Source organism: Schistocerca nitens, unplaced genomic scaffold, assembly GCF_023898315.1.
Source record: "Schistocerca nitens isolate TAMUIC-IGC-003100 unplaced genomic scaffold, iqSchNite1.1 HiC_scaffold_340, whole genome shotgun sequence".
In the NCBI taxonomy this organism is placed as follows: domain Eukaryota; kingdom Metazoa; phylum Arthropoda; class Insecta; order Orthoptera; family Acrididae; genus Schistocerca; species Schistocerca nitens.
The window spans coordinates 640,951-665,667 of record NW_026045874.1 but is presented as its reverse complement, the minus strand read 5'-3'; the positions used below and the strand labels follow the sequence as shown (position 1 = coordinate 665,667).

General features: G+C 39.6%; 1 protein-coding gene across 11 annotated transcripts in view; it reads right to left on the bottom strand.

Moving 5' to 3' along the window:
• Positions 1-24,717, bottom strand: part of LOC126227762 (uncharacterized) — a 932,351-nt gene that overhangs the window by 429,676 nt on the left and 477,958 nt on the right. For 4 of the 11 annotated variants that reach the window (XR_007544009.1, XR_007544021.1, XR_007544019.1 and 1 more), the window contains one exon: positions 14,100-14,431. The exons of 4 other annotated variants lie outside the window; for them this stretch is intronic. The gene's annotated coding sequence lies outside the window, so the exon portion shown is untranslated. Of the gene's footprint in view, positions 1-14,099; positions 14,432-21,684; positions 21,946-22,045; positions 22,188-24,717 lie in introns of those variants that run through there. 3 more of the 11 variants (XR_007544003.1, XR_007544004.1, XR_007544011.1) reach the window with 1 other exon arrangement.

The window sequence follows — 24,717 nt, the reverse complement described above, 5'->3', positions numbered from 1 at the left end:
TGTAACACACTGTGAAATTTTGTCCTATTTTAATCTCCAACTATTTCAAACTAAACTGTATTATATTTTCAGTATCAGTGCATTCTGCTTAAGGTTAATATCAATACTTTTGTCTACCATTTTACTCAAAACTTCGCAATAGTCCCGACAATTTACTGTAACCTACACACAAAAAATCCGCTAACACACGTCAGCTCAGCGTTCTATGGAGCAGCTTCTCACAGTATCTGTCAACAGCTCCTGGCTGAAGTACACTGTCTGGCTCCATGTGTAGAACAATACACGAAGTTTGACACAGAAAGTGAGTTTGCACTATGTCCAACAAATCCAACAGAAACAATTATTCTGGTCTTTTACACAAATTGCAAAGAAAGATTTCTCAAAATTTTAATTGAGAAAACGGAATCCATGTCAAACAGAGAGAGAGAGAGAGAGAGAGAGAGAGAGAGAGATATCTTGGGACGGGAGCGTAGAAAGAAAAAGGCTAGTAAGTTCTAACATACAACAGAACTGATCAGAAAGATATCCAACAGCCATCTGCACTAACAAAATGTTTACAAGAAGTGCATCTCTAGAAATACAAAACAGGAACATTTTACTCTGTGTGGGGGGCCTGGATAAACTAGAGGCATTGGAATGACTAATCACCTGGGAAACAATTGGTATAACACAAAGCAAACTGGTTGGAGAATGAGTAGCTATGAAGGTTATTTACATGCTGCACGTTATACATCTGTGGTAACAGCAATGTGAAGTGCACTGCAACAGGACATCTTAAAAATTTCTGACAGAACTAAGAAAAAAACTGGTAAAAACCAAAGATTCAGAAACAATGGATAGAAACTCTTTGATGAATATGATTCTGCCTGCTTTGTACTCAGTAATCTCTCTCACACTGTCGAATTGCAGATAAGAAATAGTAGCACACTTCATATACTTTAATTCAGTCCTGTCCTACACTCTTGTGGGTTGTTACAGCTAAGAACAAAAATGTATTCTACAGAGATGTGCAGCAAATATGTTGTGTGAAGTTGATAATATAGCTAAAACAGGAGCTTTATCGGAGGAATTCTTCCATTTGTGCACCAATCAAAATACTCGCTAATAGTAATTACAGTAAGTAATAAGAATGAGTTTGGTGCAAAATGTCACTTTCACTGCCAAAAACAAAAATACTTTCCATACAGACTATGGCTCCTGCTCTACGGTTCAGAAAGGAGCTTTCTATTAAGGAGTAAAAATCAATAGACTGCCAACAGTCAAAAGGTAAGATATTAATTATTAATGCTTTTGAAGTAAAACATTTTCAAATCAAAATCCCTCACTAGCCACAATACAATAAATTTCCTTCAGACAGAAAAGCTTCTATCCACAAATCAACATAGATTTTGAAAGCAGTGCTCATGTGAAACTCAGCTTGCTCTTTTCTCACACAATATCGTGTGAATGATAGATTAAGAACAACAGGCAGAAATCATGCTGCTAGAGCTCTAGGAAGCACCTGACAATGTGCCCCACTGCAGACTGTTAACTGAAGGTCCAAACATTGAATAGGTTCCACAACACACACACACATCTACGTCTACATGATTACCCTGCTATTCACAATAAAGTGCCTGGCAGAGGGTTCAATGAAACACCTTCAGGCTGTCTCTCTACTGTTCCACTCAAGAACGGCGCGCAGGAAAAATGAGCACTTAAATTTTTCTGTGCGATCCCTGATTTCTCTTATTTTATCGTGATGATCATTTCTCCCTATGTAGGTGGGTGCCAACAGAATGTTTTCGCAATCGCAGGAGAAAACTGGTGATTGAAATTTCACGAGAAGATCCCGTCGCAACGAAAAACGCCTTTGTTTTAATGATTGCCACTCCAACCCACGTATCATGTCTGTGACACTATCTCCCCTATTTTGTGATTATATAAAACGAACTGTCCTTTTTACTTTTTCGATGTCATCTGTCAATCCCACCTGATGCGGATCCCACGCCGCACAGCAATACTCCAGTATAGGGCGGACAAGCGTGGTGTAAGCAGTCTCTGTTGCGCCTTCTAAGTGTTCTGCCAATGAATCGCAGTCTTTGGTTTGCTCTATTCACAACATTATCTACGTGATCCTTCCAATTGAGGGTTTTTGTAATTGTAATCCCTAAATATTTACTTGAAGTTACAGCCTTCAAATTTGTGTGACCTATCGCGTAATCGAAAATTAGCGGATTTCTTTTAATACTCGTGTGAATAACATCATACTTTCCTTTATTCAGGGTCAATTGCCACTTTTCGCACCATACAGATCTGCAATTCGTTTTGGTCATGTGATGACTTTACAAGACGGTAAATGACAGCATCATCTGCAAACAATCTAAGACGGCTACTCAGATTGTCTCCTATGTCGTTAATATAGAGCAGGAACAACAGTGGGCCTATAGCACTTCCTTGGGGAACGCTGGATATTACTTCTGTTTTACTCAATGACTTTCCGTCTATTACTACAAACTGTGATCTTCCTGACAGGAAATCACGAATCGAGTCGCACAACTGAGGCGATACTCCGTAGGCACGTAGTTTGGTTAGAAGACGCTTGTGAGGAACGGTGTCGAAAGCCTTCTGGAAATCTAAAAATATGGAATCAATTTGTCATCCGCTGTCGATAGCACTCATTGCTTCAAGAGTACAAAGAGCTAGTTGTGTTACGCAATAACAATATTTTCTGAATCCGTGCTGACTTTTTGTCGATAAACCGTTTTCTTCGAGGTACTTCATAATGTTCGAATGCAGTATATGTTCCACAACCCTACTGCTAATCGACGTTAGTGTTATGGGCCTGTAATTCAATGGATTACTCTTACTTCCCTTTTTGGGTATTGGTGGGACTTGAGCAATTTCCCCATATTTGGGTCCGGATCTTTCTGTGAGCAAGCGGTTGTATATAATTGCTAAATATGGAGCTATTCTATCGGCATACTCTGAGAGGGACCAGACTGGTATACAATCTGGACTGGAAGCCTTGCCTTTATTAAGTGATTTAAGCTGCTTTGCGACACCTACTTCTATGTTTCTCATCTTGGCAGTTGTTCTTGATTGGAATTCAGGAATATTTACTTCGTCTTCTTTCGTGAAGGAGTTTCGGAAAACCGTGTTTAATAACTCAGCTTAAGTGGCACTGTCATCGGTGACTTCACCGTTGTTATCGCGCAATGAAGGTATTGATTGCGTCTTGCCACTGGTGTGCTTTATGTATGACCAGAATTTCTTTGCGTTTTCTTCCAGATTTCGTTGTGGAAATTATTAAACGCGTCTAGCATTGAAGTACGCGGTATATTTCGAACTTCTGCAAAACTTTGCCAGTCTTGGGGATTTTGCGTTCTTTTAAATTTAGCATGCTTTTTTCGCTGCTTCTGCTACAGCGATCTGACCCGTTTTGTGTACCATGGGGGATCAGTACCATCACTTATTAATTTATGTGGTATAAATCTCTCATACCATGAAGACTTTGATAGAACCCTGTACGTAGTCCTGGAAAGTGAATATTCATCTGGAACAAGGACGTCATGAGGAGTGCCACAAGGCGTATGGTAGGACAGCTTGTTTTTACATACATCAATGGTTTGACGGCTGGAGTGAGCAGCAATATATGATTGCTTGCTGATGTGGCTGTAGTGAACGAGATGGTGTCGTCTGGTGACTGTACGAGCGTCAATCAAATACAAACTGGAAATTTTTGTTATATACTTATTTAGGTTACAGAAAAATCCATGCACATGAACTTCTTTTTCCATACAGTATGCTGAATGGAAAACACATTTTCCCCTGTGGATAGGCCGGCAGTTTCTCGATCCCTTTTTTGTAAGATAAATGGGACTGTCACAGCAGCCAGTTGCACATCAACAGTTCAGCGTATCGTCATCAAATCTGTGTCCTCCGACTGTTTGCTTTAGAGGTCCAAGGAGAGGCAAATTGCAAGAGATAAATTCGGACTGTAGGGAGGATGGTCCATTGTGTCCAGAACAATTCCTAAATTTTATGTGTTCTGTGATGAGAAGACAAGGCACCCACCTTGCAGACATTTTCCGAAATGTGAGGTTGTCGGTAATGATCGTTCGAGCACTGCTGCAGGGTATGCGCATCTCGGGAGCAATTTCGGCAGCCATTGTATGTCAGTCACCTTCAATGAACTGTCTAACCGTGAGAATAAGCTCCTCTATTAGACAGGACCTCAGGCAACGTCGATGAATTGCATTCTCAACTGTTTCTCAACATCGTAAAAATTGTTTGTGCCAGTAGACAGTCGAGTATTTCTCAGAATGTTAACCCCAGACTGTGTCACAAATCTTTTGAAAATTTGAGACGGCTTTATTCCTCTGTTGTGAGAAACTTGATTATAATCTGGTGCACGACAGATAATGGTAGCACTCACTCTGACATCGAGTGTCTTGCTAAAGAAATGGTACGACAGTGTTCTGGCTGTGAAAAACAATCACTGGAAATTTAAACAACAATGAACAGAGATCACACCACTCTTCATCTACAAACAGGCACTGAAAATTTCAGGTTTATATTTGATTCACTCTTTTAGAAGGGTAGATGATGAGTTGGACGGAATATCTATTTGGTGTGATGAATGGCAGCTTGCTCTAAATGTGGGAAAATGCAAATTAATGTAGATGTGTAGGAAAAACAGACTTGGTTTCAAGCACAGTATTAGTGGAGTGTTGCGTTTCAGTTGAATATCTAGGCATCATGCGGCAAGAAGACTTGAAATTGAATGAGTACATAAGGTCGGTTGTGGGGAAGGCCAATGGTTGACTTCAATTTATTGGGGGAGAATTCTGGGAAAGTGTAGTTCATCTATAAAACAGATTGTGCTGCTCGAGTGTTTGGGATACCGGGAGGTGAGGTTACAGGATTTGTTACCAGTAGCTTTAATCAGATAATCTTCATGAACTTAAATGGGAATACCTAGATGGAAGATGAAGTTCTTTCACAAAACACTATTGACAAATTTTTGAGAATCGACATTTGTAACAGGCAGCAGAATATTCTATGGCCACCAACTAACATTTCACATAAGGATTGCTGTCTACAGATAATAGAAATAAAGACTTGCATGGAAGCACATAGGGTGCCTCTACCCCTAGGTCCATTTGTGATTTGAACAGGAGAGGAAATGGGGAAATGATAAGCTGCGATACAAAGCACCCTGCACCATGAACCACACGGTGCTTGCTAATTAGGAATGTAGATGCAGAAAATTACATCATGTATCAAACTCACATCACATATTGATAGGTTGAACTGATCCCATGTCACAATAAGAAAGGTGACTGCACTAGTTTCAAACAATACTCTTTTCTGGAGGTAATATACTCAAGTGTTGCCACTCACCTGTTTAGTAAACGACTTATAACCACAGTTTGGATTTCAAAAAGTCCATCTTCCTGAAGCAACTATTGATACCCAGACACAAGAAACAATTATTAACCATTAAACATTGGCAACATCCTGCGATTTGTTGAAGACGTTCGATTGTGCAAATCATAATACCATATTAAGGTTATTTCACATGACAATATTAGGTTGAGAAACGCATTTCATGACACATTTTGCCAGACTGGTTTCTTACCAGATGTAGAAGTATGAAACCAGAATTTGCTTACAATAATTACGTGTCTGTTGTTTGAAACTGATAAACAATATTTTATTCAAAATAATCTCCATTGCTATTTGTACATTACTCCCACCTCTCTGGCAGGCTGTGAATTCGTATTCACAGAAACAGTTCTTTTGAAGTGAACCCGTCAGCGAGCCATTTTCATACCAGTTGAAGTATTGTTCAACGAGAGCGTGTCCCCGTGATGCAAATAGGTGATAATCGGATGAGTCAAGTCTGGAGGATAAGCCACATGCACCAATATTTTCCAACTGAATTCCTTGACCGTTTCCTGACCCGTTTTGCTGTGTGTGATGGGGTGTTATCATGGAGCAATTTGACTTTGTGTTGCACTTTTCCATATTCCAGTCGTTTTTCACATGATGCTCAATTTAAATCTATAATTTTCTGCTGGTAGTGATCAGCATTAATGTTTTCACCAGGTTTTAGCAGGTGACATCTTTCTGATCTCACCAAACACCACTGTCCAAAGCAATTTGGTCTTGCAGTGGATGTCGATTGTTTGCCTGGATTCAATCATGGTTTACAACGAGTTTCGTCATCCAACGTTGATTGAAATTAAGCTTAAAGAGAAGCTCAGGCAGGTAGGTACTAGAGATGTTAAATACCACAAAATTCTCATAACAGTACAGTGAAAAATATGTTAGTATGTCACAAGATTCGCATGAAAGCAAAGTGAAAAATAATGTTAGTATATTGCATCAGGATACCAGAAAATTAAAAAACAAAGCAGCCTTCCATTTATTTAATTACCTTAAAACTGTGCTCCTCAACTATCAAAAACATGCACATCCCTGACTTACTTTCGGCAGCAAAATATGAACCCTTATATGTAAGAGATGGGATGCAGGGGCATATATTGACACAGTTATATTTCTATCTTTTTCAAGTAATGACAGCACATGGGAACAGACTATAGTGCTCCCTTGCAGCACTGGCAAGAACCAACCAGCGCACTGTCCTAACACTAGATCTCAAGCACGTAACACACAAGGCAGCAGCCGTGATACTTAAAGACAATACTGAGTGGTGCACATAAAACCAGCCCCTGCACTGAAAGGAATATTAATGAAGAAAATCAACATACATCACCGCTTTCTTACATTTTTATTGTACAGTGTCACTATTAACTGTGTAATTAACAGTTTAAGTAACAGATTTACTTTTATTATTTTAATAAGCATATTTTAGAAAGGAATTTTAAGTCTGTGTTCAATACATTCTTCACCAACATCCAAGCAAATTTGTGCACGTCGAAGCGTGTTAAGGAAAACACTTTTCAGTTCTCTTTCAGGAATGTTCGAAATTTCTTCACGTATGTTGTTTTTTAATGTGTCAAGTGTCTGGGATAGTTGCGGTACTCTCTAGCCGTTAGAAATCCCCAGAGGTAAAAGTCATGGTGACAAGTCAGGAGAGCGGGGTGGCCACAAGCGCTTAGTAATGGTACTCTCTTCCGTAATATCAGTATGTATACGAGCTAAGGACAAATCTGAGGTATGAGAAGTTGCCCCATCTTGTTGGAAATATGCACAACATTTTTCAGTTGGAGTTAACAGAGCCGAAAATTCATTGTAGAACTGCAAGAAAATATGCGTGTTGACAGTTTCATTGAACAACAATGGCCCGATAATTCTGTTACCAGATACGGCACATCATACACCAATTTTTAAATCGTGTAATGGCTTTTGCAGTATGCCATGGGGATTATCTGTAGCTCAGTGTCATGTGAATTAACATAACCCGACAGATTAAACCCAGCTTCACCCCTCGTAAATAGGTGGAACAGATCAAGATTTTCCCCCAGCGACATTTTTGGGCAACAATTACAGTAATGTGTATGCTTACCATTGTCCGCTTCTTTTATTTGCTGAACAACCCTCACATGGTAAGGTCTCATTTTTAAGCCACGAAGGATGCGTTGACACGACTTGCGAGAGATTCCTAATTGCTGTTATAATCGTCATGTTGACTTGCAGGGACTTCTTTCACTGTGTGCCACCACATTTGCCATAACTCCAGGTGTACGTACAGTCTGTGCCTTAATTCTCTTTGAGTTAACAACAATGCCTGTCGAACGCCACTTTCTCACTAGATCCTGAATCGTTGATTTTGCAGTAATTTTACTTTCGGGAAACTTTTCATGAAGAGTGTTACGAACAATTTTAATGGATTCAGACCGCACATGTTCTTCAACAAAGAACACACGTTCTTCAATGGAGAAAGGCATGACAATGAAGTACACGGTTTATAACGACTACTTTCCGTATGAACACGCTACTGCTGTTGGAAGGTGGCAAAGAAACTGACAAGCTAGTAATGCTACTCACGCATGTTCACATTCCGGCTCAGGCCTGTTTTATGTGCGCCAATCTGTATCATAAAAGATTTCATCAATGTATCTCCCTCTTCTTTGTTAGCTATTGTTAGGGCAAGAGATCAATTACAATTATTGACTGACTGAGCTTAAACCACATAACATTATATAAGGTAACATTTGTAAGGGAAAAAACCATGGAATATTGGAAAATAACTGGTTTTGTAATGAATAACTGAGTTGTAAATGTTAAGCAGCAATTTCATTACAGAGGCCGCATTTGCAATTAAATATTTTTGTTCTTACTTGGGGTACAAATTTTTTATTTTTAAAATCAATGTCATTGAATCAACTGTTGATTAATTAACTTATCTACAAGTGACAGCCATACACTTATAGTTTCAATTGACAGAGATAGATGAGAGGGGCTGTATTAAAATTTATCTCATCAAAACTTATTTTTGCCAACATGACGAAAGCCTGGTCAGCCAAAGTATTCCATTTGATGTGTATAGGTAATCCTACAAACAGAACTGAGTTGGCAGAACATTGCCTCAAAGCAGATGTATGCTCCGACTTGTTTTTTTATTCACCCTCTCTTACCACCACAATCTTCTAATGACCGACCAAGGAGCTGTGAAAGGCTTTGGTGTGTACTGCACACATTAGATGCTTTATTTGCATGGTTGTCTATATACAGTCTGCAGCTCGTGGTCGTGCGGTAGTGTACTTGCTTCCCACGCCCGGGTTCGATTCCCGGCGGCATCAGGGATTTTCTCTGCCTCGTGATGACTGGGTGTTGTGTGCTGTCCTTAGGTTAGTTAGGTTTAAGTAGTTCTAAGTTCTAGGGGACTGATGACCATAGATGTTAAGTCCCATAGTGCTCAGAGCCATTTTTTTTTCTTGGCTGTATACAGTTTTCGTCAACTTCATCACAATATGTTAACACATTAATGAAGTGGTTGCCACGGCAACAAATGGCAATAGTTTTATTTCTCTCAATCACTTTAGCAAATCTGACATGACTGTGGGGCCACAAGGTATCCTGTTAAATCATTATTCTAGTCAGTATGTGGGTTTTCAACTTATCTTACAGATTTGCAACAAACTTTATACATAATTTAAAACGTTTATGAAACTTTTTTCTCACTCTCATTCTTAACATCACATATTGAAGAGTTAACTCATTTCCAAAAGTTTTTCAAACTGCCCAGTAAAGGATAAAAATGGTTAATTCCTGATCACAAAAGACGAACGAGCTGCACAATGGGCTGACTTTTTTGGAGAAACCTTAAAACAGACCAAGGCACTCAATGCTTACAACTTTGAAAATGGCCCAAAAATGCACGACATAATGGTCAAAGCAGGTGCTACCACAGAAGCAGACATGTGCAGCAATCCAGACACTTAAAAACAATAAAGCAGCTTACCTGCATGAAATCTCTGCCAGAATTCTAAAATATGGAGACCTGAACTTAATCAGCACCTTACTAAACTGTGCAACATACGCTATGATTATTATTACAAACTTTTAAAAACCTCTGAAACAAGGAATTTAATATAAGACACATGGGTCGCATATGTCAGTTAATACCCCAATAATGGGTGACAAGTATTGGACGTGAGACGCCACCACATGACGTACCATTCTGCACGTGATCATCCTGACAAGTTAAGCACTCATGTTGATATGGCTCAGAGCTATGTGTACAAATTGATGCGGGGAGCTCAGGGTTTGAGTCTTGTGTCTGAAAGCAGTAATTCTTTTACTGCATGACATAGTTGTGTGTTCACACTGAGATTTATTTGTCAGACTTGCAGTCTCTGCTGGTTTATTGCAAAATACAGGACAACAACCCTACTATATTGGGTCACAAGTAAACTAATACAAGTTGCTGAATCAGATTGTTAACAGTAAATGACCAGTTTTTCTTACTAAATAGTGTCTTTAAACACAACAAGAAGGGACAGAAGGAAGGGAAACAAAATGAGAACAGCTTTTACTCGGTTACAGTGATGACAATAATTTTGTTAGCTCTGTGTTGACAACAGTTTACATTTGCAAAACATGTTCGAAATTTGCACTGTTTGCTTGACAGAGCGTTGCATTACTCAACCATCCCTTCACACCCAAGCCCAACTGTTGCAAATGTGATACACATCAAAGGTTCAACATTTCTCATCTACTTTTCATTATTTCCCAACATTTGCGACCCCATGTGTATTAAACTAAATCACTGACCTGAGTGTCACCTAAGCTGCTTCGGGTTTTTTTTTTTCAACAAAAAACCAAGTTGTGTTTTGTCAAACAAAGCAAGTTCTAGAAGTCTGCAGGTGTGGCATCATTGTTCAACTACCGAAAAAAGGAAATCCAACCACAGATACAAGTTGGAGGGGTGTCACACTGCTTTCAATGCTAGCAAAATAGAATAGTTCATCGACTTCAACTGGCCACTGCACATAAACTCCATCAGTTTTAAAAAAGCATTTTACGGTGCACTCCAAGAGTAAGTATGGAATACTGTAAACCTACACGAAATTCCTGAGTATCTTATTAATGTTTTCAGAAACCAGTACCAGTTCTCACAAGTATCGGTATTCCACAGGCATTTACTGGGTATACGCTGCTTTATTTGCAATTCGGTCCGACTGCGACCGACGGCACGTGCAGGCCCGGCAAAACGGGAGGATAAAGACAGAAAGAGCACGTGTTTTGACAGGAATTTCTCACACGCTTTTGTTCGGCGATTAGTGTGACATCCGGTCTGTCAGTCGTAGGGCCCGAGCAGACACCTGCGCATGGCACGGCTGCCTCTCAGTCTCTCGCCGGTGCACCCCGATTCTGGGCAGCCTGCGCAGGTGGTGCGATGGCACGATGGACAGTGCACGCTTCGTGACAGAACGGCTTTAACAGCATAATTACACGTAATGGGTGTTTCATGACAGTATTCCTTGTGTAATCAGAATAAAAAAGTGATGAATTTAATTACTTCTTTACAAGACCTGCATTTTTCCAACCAGTAGAGAATGGTGAGTAAGAGAGATCCGACCCCTTCAAACTGAACTTTTTTATGATACCCTCTGCTATGTAAACGAATTTCCTGTCACGAGATCCTTCCTCTCCAGTACAGAGCCGCCAATTTCCAGGTAAGGAAGAGCTGAGGATTTAGCAGAGAGGGGGGGCGGGGGGATTAATAAGGGATCAATTTTATTAAGCAGTCAATCCAATTGATAAGTGTGTGAGGGAGCTATTCGACTAATTAAGGCCTGAAGATGTGATGTACTTGCATCACTGATGGGAAAGGGGGGGGGGATTGGAGGTTTCCAGGGGGTTGGGGGGGGGGGGGGGGGAGGGGATGGATGGGGGAACAATAGGTTAAGGACCTGTCAATGAAAAGAAAGGATCATCCCTAGGGGGTCATAACCATCAAAAGTGAACTATAGGTTTGCCCCCGAGTGCATACTTGCCCTATATGTAGTCAACCTGCTCTAAAAAATTATCTTCGCACTTTCTTTGCCCTAGGGGCAAAAATTATGTTTCAGAGCAATTTGCTTGTGTAGGTTGCCTACATCAGGTTCAAGTACGCATTCAGGGGGAAAGCTATTGTTCTCTTTTGATTGACTCACTGAGGATAATCCTTCCTTTTGATTGGCAGGTCTTTAACCTATTGTTTCACCCCATTCCCCCTACCAACCCACAGGAATCCTCCAACACTCCCCCACCCCCTCACATATACAGGAACACTTTCAGGTACGAGTTAAATGAATAGCGCCCCCTCGCACTCTCACCACGCCCCCCCCCCCTCTCATCAATTTGAGTGACTACTTAATTAAATTCTTCAACTCCTTGACTCCCCCCCCCCAATCCCCCCCTTTCCCTACCAGAAATTGGCGGCTCTGTGGTGGAGAGGAAGGAACAGAAGATAGGAACACCCATTTCTTTCGTATTCCGACACGCACCAAACAAGCATGCATTCTATGATATTGCAGTCTTTCTCGGCGTGTTCCACTGATGAATTCTTCTCGGGTTATCACCCGAGTGTTCGCGTCATCTTGTCACGACGTTGCAATGAGTTTCGTATCAGTCACCTTCTGGCAAGGATGACGGGTATAAAACTCATTGAAACACTGCGACAAGACGACACCACCACTCGGCTGTTAACCCGAGAAGAATTCATCACAAGCATTCATTCTGTCACCATTCCTTTCTATATAAGTCATAATTTCTTAATGAACAAAACTATCAAAAAATCCAACACGGGCATACGTCTGAATGAGCAAACTAGTCTTAAGCCAGTATTACAAGACACACCTAACATATACAAATCTGCACCAGCACCCCAAGCAACGAGTGTGGCACTTCGACCGATTGTGTGACACAACTACTGTGTATGTCTACCCCAGTGCCCCAAGAGAACATATTCGGAACTACAGTCTTGTTTATGTTGTCGAGTATGCAAATTTATCGTTTCTTAGAACTGGTACTACTCATTAAATCTTCTGAGTGATCTAGGTTCATATTTATTAAGCAGCACTAGAATGAAATTATTCATGGTTATACAGAATTGTACACTAAACCATTCTGTTGGTGGTGCAAGAAAATTATTATTGTTATTAACTGTGTTTACTTTCGCTTTTGTTTCTCAGTGTTATAGACTTGGACGATGGTATTATTTAAGCTGCATTTGCAGTGACAGTAGCTTCTTCAGTAGTTAAGACTGAACGGTGACGTAACGCCAGGGGCAGGGTTTGGGTTCTGCCTTGGCTGCAAAGGGCTGAAGGCAGGGAGGGTCAGACTCCCTGTTAAGGAAAGAGCTTAGGCCCGAAGATCCTCTGGAATTCAGGAACTTAGCCAGGATGGATGTGTCCTGTTTTGACAAACTATTGTCCATGCTACACGGTGGGATTTGTGTGTGTGACACTGTGCTGAGGGAAGCTATTTCACCTAGTCGGAGGTAAGAATCGGACCATTTAACTTGTGTTTTATGATTTGACCATCATATATCACTGACAACCTCCATTATGCACTACTATGTTTCGGGTTGATTGTCACACTTCAATTCCTGGCAACTAGGGAATCATTTAGAGCCTAGCTTTCAGTCATAGAATTTCACAGCCAAGCATTTCAAACAATTATTGTGCAGGTGTGTGCTGAAATTTGCATCAGACAAAGATAAATACTTGAAGGTAAACTAGTGTTATTTTTCAAGTGGGGAGTACCTTTAGGTGGCGCTAAGTAGTTAATTTTGTTTAAATTGTTAACAGGCCGCAACAACACAAGCATAAGGGAATCAACTTTAAAAAAAATTTTAAAACTTGTGGCAGTTTCCAAGCTGTATTGGCAAGCAACAAAATTGAGCTATGTACCATTGAAAACCTGGCATTCCCGAAGTGAATATAAATGTATAAAAAAGAAATTTTATCTTAAATATTCTTCACCAGTAGGACTTTTCAGCAGTTTACTGCAATTGGCAATATAAATGTGTCCATTATTAAATATTTGTACAAATTCTCTCCTCAGGTGCAATGGACAGCACGATCTGCTGGCTTGACATATTACAACTAAAAAACATTTCACAGCCTTGTTTTGCTGGCTGTTTTAGATTCTAGGTATAGATAGGTTCACCCTTGGCATTGGTTGCAATGGCAGGGTAAGTGATGGGGGGGATCTATGCCAACAGCCAGATCAGTTCCTGCAGTCTCTAGAAAGTCTCTAGCAACTGAAGCCACTCAGTGCGGCTTCTGTTGCCGGAGACTGCAGAGTGTGTGTGTGTGTGTGTGTGTGTGTGTGCACGCAACATACTATATGGTGAGTGGCAACTTTCATTTCATAATATTGTTACATTCCATCCTAGATTTTCCATTGTTTGTTTCCTGCACAATTATTCAATTGATGATGCAGATAGCACTTACTGGCAAGTACTGATGTCGAAGACACAGATCTGTAAACCGTAGGGAATGGGTCTTGGCGGTGTGACAAATCTCTCGCAAGCTTACCGCAACAGGACGGAAACAGGACATCGTCACGTGCCACAGAAGTGAGTGAGAATCCTGTGAATATTTCAATCCTGTAGGGTATGTACCCTGGCAGTGGGAAGTTATAAAGAAGCACAATTTTTAATTTTCAATCTTTTATTTAAAAATTAACAATCAGTAACTTTCTGAATTGCACCCATGATGACATTCGTGATAAGGCACTTTGTCTCTGCCTTCAATTTTCTATTTTTAGTTGTAATCAGCTCAGCTGCAACATACTGGCCCAACTTGCCATCCTCATTGCTGTTTGTTTGCCTCGCAGCATTGACAATGTGCTGCTTACCAGGACATCTTTGGCCTGCTTCTTGGAAGTGGCATAGTGCCCCACTTTGGATAATTCTGGTGAGCACTGAGGGGTAGATGGAGAACTGTTCTCAACTGCACACCCCACTGTAAATGTCTCTTGAGTACTAGGAAAAAAAAAAAAAAAAAAAAAAAAAGGAATTTATTAAATATTGCACTGTAAACATGTTATAACATTACAATTAAAATTCATTGTGCCAAATACAATAGACTGTATAAAATTATTGGTGTAAATAACATGGATGTTGCAACCACTGGCTTGCTGCAATAAATTTATATAATAATATGGAGAGGTCAGTGTTGAATCTCTTTCTTATTTTCTATAAAGAAAAACACTGAAGAAGTCTGTGATATTATAAATCAACATTATGGTGACGCAGTGGGCAAAGTAACAAAGCAAAACTCTACTGACACAATCATTGGAAGTACTTCTCGTGAGAAAATTCTCTCTTTCTCTCAACAAATGAATCTGAACTAACAAAAATACATCGATTAAAAAACAAAAATACTTACAGATGAGATGTTATACCTACTAGACTGCAACTAGACTGCAATGGGTGGTAAAGCCTCTAACTTTTTTTAATAAATTTAGCCACGGTTGTAAGATTATTCCCGACATGTTTAAGAAAGAGTAAGGTGATCCCCATTTCCAAAGTGCAGCAAGAAAGATCCAGGAAATTACCAAACAACAACTATTACACCTGTCTCATCTAAAATAATAGAAAGTGCAATTAATAACAATATGTCTAGAAACATACCACAAACTTTCTTTTGTCAGTCTAGTGCCGTAGTTGAATACAGTAGAAATTCAGCTGTTGCTGTACTGCTGGATCTACCTGTGCTAAATCCGTGCTAGGCATCAATCAGAATATGGCATTTTTTCTTTACTAAGAAAGTTTGTGGTATGTTTCTAGACTTTTCAAAAGCCTTTTGATTGTGTATGTATTAACATAAAAAGTCACCATGCTGCATTGTTAAACAGAAATATCCACAACTATAACAAAATTTAAAAAAACATACTGAAGGAAATTGGGTCAACTTAACTGACTAAGAGCCTGTAAAAGCAAAATGCCTTCTATGCAACTGTCTGCCAAACTACATAATGATAATAGAAAACATGTCCACTATCACATTAAAAAATAAACTAAAATGTCACTTATTTAAAATTTTACGTGCAGCGTACCTTGAAGCAAAAAATTAATGTAATGTTTCATATGTAACTTTACAAATGTGTAAAAATTCAGAAAGAATAAAGTAATTTAAATCTCTGTTAATTATGTACGTATTTCAGAGGTTATTTTCCAAGATGTAAGCACATAGTTAAGTATTTTTTAAATTTCTAATGTCAAATATCACCGTGACAGGACTTGGAAAAATGGGAATGTTGAGAGAAAATCGAAGCAGAAGATATGATGTGTTGCCATAGCAATCAGGTATAACAAGACAAGAGAACTGTTTCGTGTAATTGAATTAAGTCCCAAACTTAAATCAAAAATTTTGTGAATGCAACACAGTGAAAGACGTACGAAAGTAATGATGTTAAAAGAATGAAAAGAAGACCTCGATGTATTAAGACTAAGAAGACATGCAACGAGAATAATTCAACTAAGAAGATTCGGTGTGAGGAGTGTCCAGCTCCCACAGGCGTCGCAGGGATGCAGATGCAGAGACAACATCCGACGTCACCGGCACCAGTTGCTGCTAACCGGTGCTGATTCTACATCCGCACACCGATGCAGACACGAAAACCAGCAACCGATGCCACCGGCACCAGTTATTGTTCACCGGTGCTGATTCCACACCTGCTCATCCATGCAGCCTAAACTAACACCGGGTGAGCGGAAAATAATTGTTCCAGTACAAAGTCGAAGAAACTGGTCACTAGACTGTATTAGTGTAGCTACAATGCTTAGAGTTAATTCGTTAAATGATCACCTGATCAAAAACTAAGACAAATATGGATAATACACAGAGAATCGGGGAAGCTTCAGAACCAGCCATAGCAATGAAAGTGAGTGAGGAGGTGCCAGACTGGTCTGAATTAGTGAATTTGATTAAAACTTTAAATGATAAAATAGATGACCAAAGTGCAGATTCAGCAGCTTCAAGAAACAAATTGACTGCTCAAAATACTTCTTTAAGAAAGGAACTAAATAAAACTTTAAATGCTCAAAGTTAATTTAGACTCAGTAAATACTCAAATGAGAAAATATATGACCAGGGTGCTTCTTTGAGAAATGAAGTAAGTGCAACTTCAAGTGAAAAACTCGGTGCACAGAGTGCTACTGTAAGTAGAGAAATAGACACATTGATGAAATCACTAAATTCTAAATTGGAACGCGACGTGAGATTTTGAATAAAAACCTAGACTTAATAACTCAATGGATTCTGAATTAAAGGATCAGTATGAAACTTTAAATATTCAGATGACAAACATAGGTTTGTTGAACATCAGAGTAGACACTCAAAGCAAAGAATCTAGTAATCGATGTGAAGACATGGCTGCTTTGGAAACTGAATTTGATGCCAAATGTAATAATGTAGAATCGAAACCCATTGGAAACTTAGAATCTTTAAAAGACGTGTACAATAATGAATACAATATTGTAACACAAGTTTTAAGTATTTCAAAAGAGACACATCAGTGTAAGAAATTAATGTCGATTATTCAATAGCAAATTTCAGGTGGCAGTACACGAGTAAATAATGTAGGATGAAATTTCAAAGAGAATATATCCAGCTTTGTTGTTAGAAGTGTATGTAGCTTGGAGGAACCATTTTAAGAAATGATAGATCGAGGAGTTGCCACGAGAGTAACCACCTGAACATTTCGACTATTGCTTCTTCTGAAATTAATAATACCAGCAAGGTTGTAGGTGACTTGTGGAAAGGATTCAAATTTATCCAGGATAGGGTAGAAAATGGAATAACTTTACCTGATGTTGTGTTACCTAATTAAGTGGTGATTGTTTTGCGGTGGTGGTGGGGGGGGGGGGGGGGGTGACTTCCACGCAAAATTAAGCGAAAATTACTGGTTTGCACTTGCTCAAGTGAAGTTAATACCAGATCCATGGGATCCGGGCGGAGTCACATTTATCCCGCAGGGACGTTAACGTTCTGTGTTAACGGGGGAGTGACGACTGTCGGATCCCTAGTTTTTTTCGGCGTTTCTTCTGAAGTAGTTTTCCTGCACTGAATTCCCTTCAAATCTTACACGATTCTGTAGTTTATTACTGAATTCTTAAACTATCCTATAATTTTAGTATTTAGCAAATTGGATGTAAACATAACTTAAAGACCGGCATAGGAGAACCACGGAAAAAAACAGTGATCTCTAGACATGAAATGAAAAGAGTGGAATTTTATATTTATGGATAATGTAATATAATGTGACAGACAACAAATATTTTATCGTAGTGTATAATTTTTTATTTTGAATAGAATATTTTATACCTTTCATGAGATATGATATAGATGGGAGGGTTTCTATATATTTTGAAAGGGGCTGGGTAGTGTAGATAAAAGCACGATTTAAACTAACAGATATATCACGAATGACACAAAACACACATCACACCTTTCAAACAACCCTCGCAAACAAGTGTGTCTGATTCTTTGACACTGCTATTTCCACAGGGTTGCTAAGATTTGCTTCGGGGGCCTTAAAGGTTACGGTGGGAATGTAGGAACCTCCTCCAGCTTGTCACTCGAGAACCGGCGAGGTAGGGGTCCTGGAGAAGGGGGTTGGAAAGTTTCCCGTCTCTGGGTCCGTCTTCTTTCTCTTCTTCGATATTAGCAACCACATCTATTTTTTTTTCCTTTCTTACTTCTTGTTTGAGGACCTATCTATTTGTCCCTCTTTCCATATGCATCTACTTCCATTGCAGAAGTACTTCCTGGTTTCTAATAACCTACAAATTACTTCAAATAAGTAGGCCGAGAATCAGGCGACACACACACACACACACACACACACACACACACACACACACACACACACACACACGAAGATACACGGGTAACAAACAATGAAACTACTGACTAGAAACCTGTCAAAAGGTGAGAACCATCAAGTGTTGGAGAGAGAAGGTATGTGTACAGCAGGAAATATGCACATATTGTTGTTTATTGTGTCGGTAGTACATTGCATGTATATATAGGAAAATATACAGGGTGGTCCATCTCAAGTTTCGGATGAGATTATCTCGAAAACTGTACATCAGGTAAAAAATAGTGGGAAAGACAGGTTCGTAACGTCTAAGGGGGACATCATCAAATGATACTACACGTGACCTCCAGCTCACGCCCCTTTGGGTGGGGTGGAGGACAACTTTCAAATCTTAAATGGAAACACCCATTTTTTATTGTAGATTCGGATTCGCCATAAAAAAGTAATCGAGTTTTGTCTGAAACATTTTTAAACCATTGACAGATGGTGCTAAAATCGAGAAAAAAGTAAAATTGTGGAAGAACTTTTATTTATTTAGAATTTGGGGTGCTTAAATAATGAAATTATCCACAAAGAAATTGTTCAAAATCATCCCCATTTGCTCCAATGCATAAAGTCAATCGTCTGCGTAAGATGTCCACAGTTTTGAGCAGCACATCCCGTGGTATGGCTACACACGCTATTCAAATGCGTTGCTCCGTATGGTTTCGCGTTGTGGGCTCTTTTTCATTAACAATATTTTTTAAATAACCTCAAGAAAAAAATCAGGAGATGTTAGGTCTGGTGAATGTGGAGGCCACTGAATTGGTCCACCGCATCCTATCCACCAACCAGGGTACCGCACATTTAAAACGTTCTGCAGATTTTTAGCATAATGGTGAGCTGCTCCGTCCTGTTGGTACCACATTTGTTGCCTAGTTTCTAAATCAACATCTTCCATTAGCTCCAACATATCATCACAGAGAAGTTGTAAACAAGATTCCCCAGTAACATTTTGGTAAAAAAAAAAATACGGTCCTACCGAGTTACTGTTTAAAATTCCACACCAGACCACGAACGACCATTTGTGTTTATTGTCAATGGGTCTGCGTGGATTGACAGGGGACCAATAATGACAATCATGATTATTTAATTCGCCATTGTTTTTGAATGTGGCTTCATCAGAGAACATAACTTACCTAAAAAAAGTCATTGCCACCTCTTATTTCCAAGGCCCTTTGGCAGAAATGCAAGCGTATTTACATATCTTTTTGCATCAAGACCTCTGTGAGTGTAATATGATACACATGATATTTATGTGCCTTCAAAATCCTCAAAGCAGTTGATTTCGATATTCCAGTTTGTGTCTGAATTGCACAACTACACGTTTCAGGATCCAGTTGAACACCGGTGAGAATGGTAGCGTACGAGCGTCATTTTCATTGTAATCGCGATGACGAGGTGGACGGTGCATGTATCCATTTCGAGCACGTCGAGTGCAATGTCCAATAATATTGTCCCTTGGATGTCATCTGTTTGGGAAACTATCCGCATACAATTATGCAGCTGCAGCGTACCTGTTGTGGCATCCACCTAAAATTAACATCATATCAACTATCTCTGTAGGAGGATAAGTGAGCCATGTTTCGCTAAAGAATAATTTACTTTCGTCAGTTGATGTTTAAGGTTCACAATCTGAAAGTGAAGTGACGTCTGATCACATTACACCGACCTTTATATTGAGCCATAGTTGCCAGTTTGGTCACGGTAGCGCCACAGTCAGGTGAGTAATGAAATTGTGAAGAGTTCCGTAACAAGATTTTAATACCATTCCGCCTCCCTCCATCAAATACTGCGGAAAAAAAAGCTTAATTTGGCATAATGAAAGAATGGGTGCACATTTTGCATCCATTTCATGCGTCGTCCTCGGATCATTCTAAATAAATCAGAGTTCTTCCCAATTTTAATTTTTCTCGATTTCAGCGCCATCTGTCAATAGTTTAAAAATGTTTCAGACAAAACTTGGTAACTTTTTTATAGAGAATCCGAATCTGCAATAAAAAGTGGGTGTTTCCATTTAAGATTTGAAAGCTGCCCCACACCCCACTGAAGGGGTAGGGGGCTGTGGATCACATGTAGTATCATTTTATGTCCTCCTCTGATCTTACGAACATTTCTTATCCACTGTTTTTACTCGATAATTTTGGAGATAATCTCATCCGAAACTTCCGATGGACCACCCTGTATATATACATATAACTAGAAGGATTCTATGTCAAGTAGTTAGGGAGGCGGGAATAAGGAAAGAGCATAAACCTGAGAGGAATCGATTGTGATAATTGTTAAGGAATGTCGAGTCGGATTATAGGTAAACATAGTATCTGTTAAGAGTAAAGAAGTCGAAAGTAGAGCAGAACTCCAGGGACTAAATGAAGTATCGAGAAGTGAAGTGTAAAATAGATTTATATTTTTTTCCAGAGTTTTAAGTACTTCACGTGTTGGACTCTAGAGGCAAGACAGGTTCATAAATTATGTGGTTGTTAAATCAACTTTACTGCAGATGTATTTTATCGAGTCTAATGCGAGACGAATCGGTTGACTTGTATACATTCAAATATTGATGTGGGAAATGGAGAATATGTAATTTGTGGAAGCTGGTATGTACCAAGACTGAACTAAAAGTATTCTTCGAGTACTATATTATTTCAAAAGTAGAGAGAGAGTGTCTTACAAATTCCTGTTAACCAGCAGTATTCTTTGAAGAAGAAGGTTTTGGAGATCGACGGAGCCAGCAATCCAGAGAAGAAGATAGGCTGTACATATCAAGGAAGTCAAACTATGACAGATAGGTGTGAATTTTTGCAATCCATCTTCACATTGCTTTTGATCGTTTAAGGCATTAGAGTATGTTACAAACAAATAAATTGCTCAGCAGTTCCTATTAAAGATCATTGACATTACCTCTTCTGAAACTGATACAGGAGCATCTCTGCAAACTAGTACACACAGAGATGTATCAGATTTTTCAGAAAGTCTAGTGGGTACTTCTGCACAATAGACCACAAAAAATGCTCACAATCCACCGTTCTGCCTTACTTGTATTTGGGGTGTTTTAAGTTAATTTCATTTATTACTACCAGCGTGCTTGCATCAAAGTTTCCACTACTGTGCATCTCACATGTGAATGTTTTCACACACAGAAATGACACGTAGAGCACACACAAATTGGAAGCATAGTATTTGAAAGCACTAGCTTATCATCACACAAATCAACAATTTCTGCACTAAGTGGACATGTCTGAACCCTGTGAAGTATATTTTTAGTATCAGAAATTAACCGTTGATATTAATGTAGATGCCTTCAACAGTATATGATTATCTTATAGAACGCAGAAAAAGTGTAATGACAGAGTGACAAAAATTAATACTCACGACAGAGAGTGGGATATCTGTCAGCAGTTTTCTATGCATAATGTGGTCTTTCAAATATGCCAATAGGTCAAACCACCACACGCTTGGTTTACGGGTGGTCCCGCCTGAGCTACTGCGCATTTTTCCCCACATCTTTTCGAGTTCAGCTGAATAATGCAAACGTAAGGAGGCTAAGCATGCTTCACATTCCTCGTTCGTCACACCAGACACAACTTTTCTCACTTTTTCTCCTATTCTGGCCAAGCTTTCCTTCCTGGCGTGCTGAAATAATACAGCTACAGAACCAAAGGCTTGTGCTACTTTCACCAATTTATGTGATATACATACACACCAATCAAAAGTAAAATTATAAGCACATTACCTTGTATAATCTCAGAATCAAACATTTGTAGATATGTAGATTGCCTTATTGTGGTACAAAGTACCTGTTAGGTCATAGAGAGACCTTTTCTTGCTGTATTCTTCAATTATAACTTGAAAGCTCTTTTTATTCCATTCCATAGCTACAATAAGAAGCTATCATTAGATATAGAGCTTTCTCTCAACAGGGATACAAAAATAAGCAATTTCATTTGTTTCATTAATGCATTTATAAGCTACTGCTTACTGAAAAAATACCCACAATACTATGCAGAATTGTCGAATCAATCCGTGTGTTTTGACTGCTAACGAAAACAGTAACTAGTAGAAAGCCCGCTCGCAAGGCTGCGTTCTGTGCACGCGTGGAGTCACCGCCTCTACTGCACACACACGGACACACGACAGAATAGAACGGACGCCACCTGTGTTAACAGAACCTCTCCTACTTCAACCTGGCAGATGAACAGTCTGCTAAAATCATAGCTTCGCCCTTTTTGCTGCTAGATAGCATGTCGGCCACACCTCACTTTTACACCTTCGGTGTGTCATGTAATACAGATGTAAGGACCTGGATTTTGCTTACGACATGGTTCTGTTGACAGAAACCCAACCCAGATTACAACTAATAGTTACCGAGCTGGCTGGAGCGGCCATTTCTTTAGGACTGAAAAGAAATAGTGATGAAACAAAAATATGCATAACAAGTGGAAATGTATCTACTCAACTTATACTGCAACAGAAGGTACTGCAAGATGTTGATCACTTTTCATATCTCAGCAGTTTTATCTGTAAGTAATGGGACAGCCATATGCACAAACAGATGGCAGTATCATTGCACATGCAAGGTATACAATGGCAGTACAACAGGGAGCTGTCATGTGCACTCAGGTGATTCACGTAAAAAGGGTTCTAACACGACTATGCTCACACGGCGGGAATTAACGGACTGTGGATGCGGGATGCTAGTTGGAGATGGACACGTGGAACATTCCATTTCGGAAATTATCAGAGATTTCAATATTCCGAGATCCACAGTGTCAAGAATACCAAATTTCATGCTTTACCTCTCACTACGGACAACGCAGTGGCTGACGGCCTCCATTTAACGACCCACAGCAGTGGTGCTGCATGGAGTTGCCAGTGCTAAGAAACAAGCAACACTGTGTGAAATAACTGCAGAAATCAGTTGGACTTACGACAAACACACCTGTTAGGAGAGTGCAGTGAAATCTCGTATTAATTGCTACAGCAACAGACGAATGATGCGAGTGCCTCTGCTAACAGCACGACATCGTCTGCAACACCTCTCCTGAGCTTGTGACTAACGGTTGGATCCTAGGTGACTGGAAAATTGTGTACTGGTGAGATGAACCCCAATTTCAGATGGTAGGAGCTGACGGTAGGGTTCAAGTGTGGTGCAGATCCCACGAAGTCTCGGTCGTGGCTCCATAATGTAGTGGGCTGTGTTTACATGGAATGGACTGTAGTCCTCTGGTCCAACTCAACCAGTCGTTGACTGTAAATAGTTTTACTTGAATACTTGGAGACCACCTGCAGCCATTCGTGGACTTCATTTTCCCAAACAAAGACGGAATGACAATTCGCCATGTCAATTGGTCACAATTGTTTGTGATTGGTTTGAAGAACATTCTGAACAAATCGAGTGAATGATTTGATTACCAAGATCACCTAACATGAATCTCATTGAACATTCATGTGACAGTTCTCCACATAATCCTGCACTGGCAATACTTTCGTGAACACAGACATTATAGAGACAGCTTGGCTCATTACTACTGTGGGATGCTTCTAGCGATTTGTCAAGTCCGTGCCATGTCAAATTGCTGCACTATGCCAGACAAAATCAGGGGAGAAATCTGAAGAAAACTGAATGAAACATGTAAGAAGAAATGTCTTTGATTATGTCCACTATAAAACCATCAGTAAATTCATGTGTACTGAGCTTCAACCACCATTATAAAGAGTTGGATGTTGTTATTGTGATTAAGACTGAATGACAGTTAAAATTCGGCCCACCGAAGTAATCAGTTAATCTGTTCCTCACCGTGAATCCATTAGCTTTGACATAACCGTCAACACCTATCCAGTGTGTCGTATCATCCATGAGCAGTGCATTAATTTCCGATACGTTTGAGTGATAAGGCAGTGGGAACTGGTACTCTTCTCCATCACCTTGCAACTGTTTTGTTACTAAAATGTTATTCGATCCTTCACAACACACGGAGATTTGCGTCATTGCTTTGCACTTTCTGAATACTCTTCCCAATAATACACCGTCTCCTTCCTTTTAGACTGCACACTCCACTGCACGTTTTGCGCTTCCTGTCCCACTACTAATGTTGCGCTGCAGTCCACTGTCATGTAATACCAAAATGTTCATTGTAGCACGCTCGAACTCGTGTGGCGTCAATGAACCACAAAATACTACTATCATCTTTGGAAAACTGTAGCACCCACACACTTCCAACAAACTGTTAAAATGTTTTCAAATATTTCCAAAACATTTTCTTGCTCTGATCTCCCATAAAAAATGTAATGTGAAAAAGTTTGTCAAATAATACATTTCAAATACTGGTTTGCTACAATTTCCAAGTCACACATTTTAATTTATTACTTCACTGTTACTGACTATTGGCCAGAAAGTTTCCATCT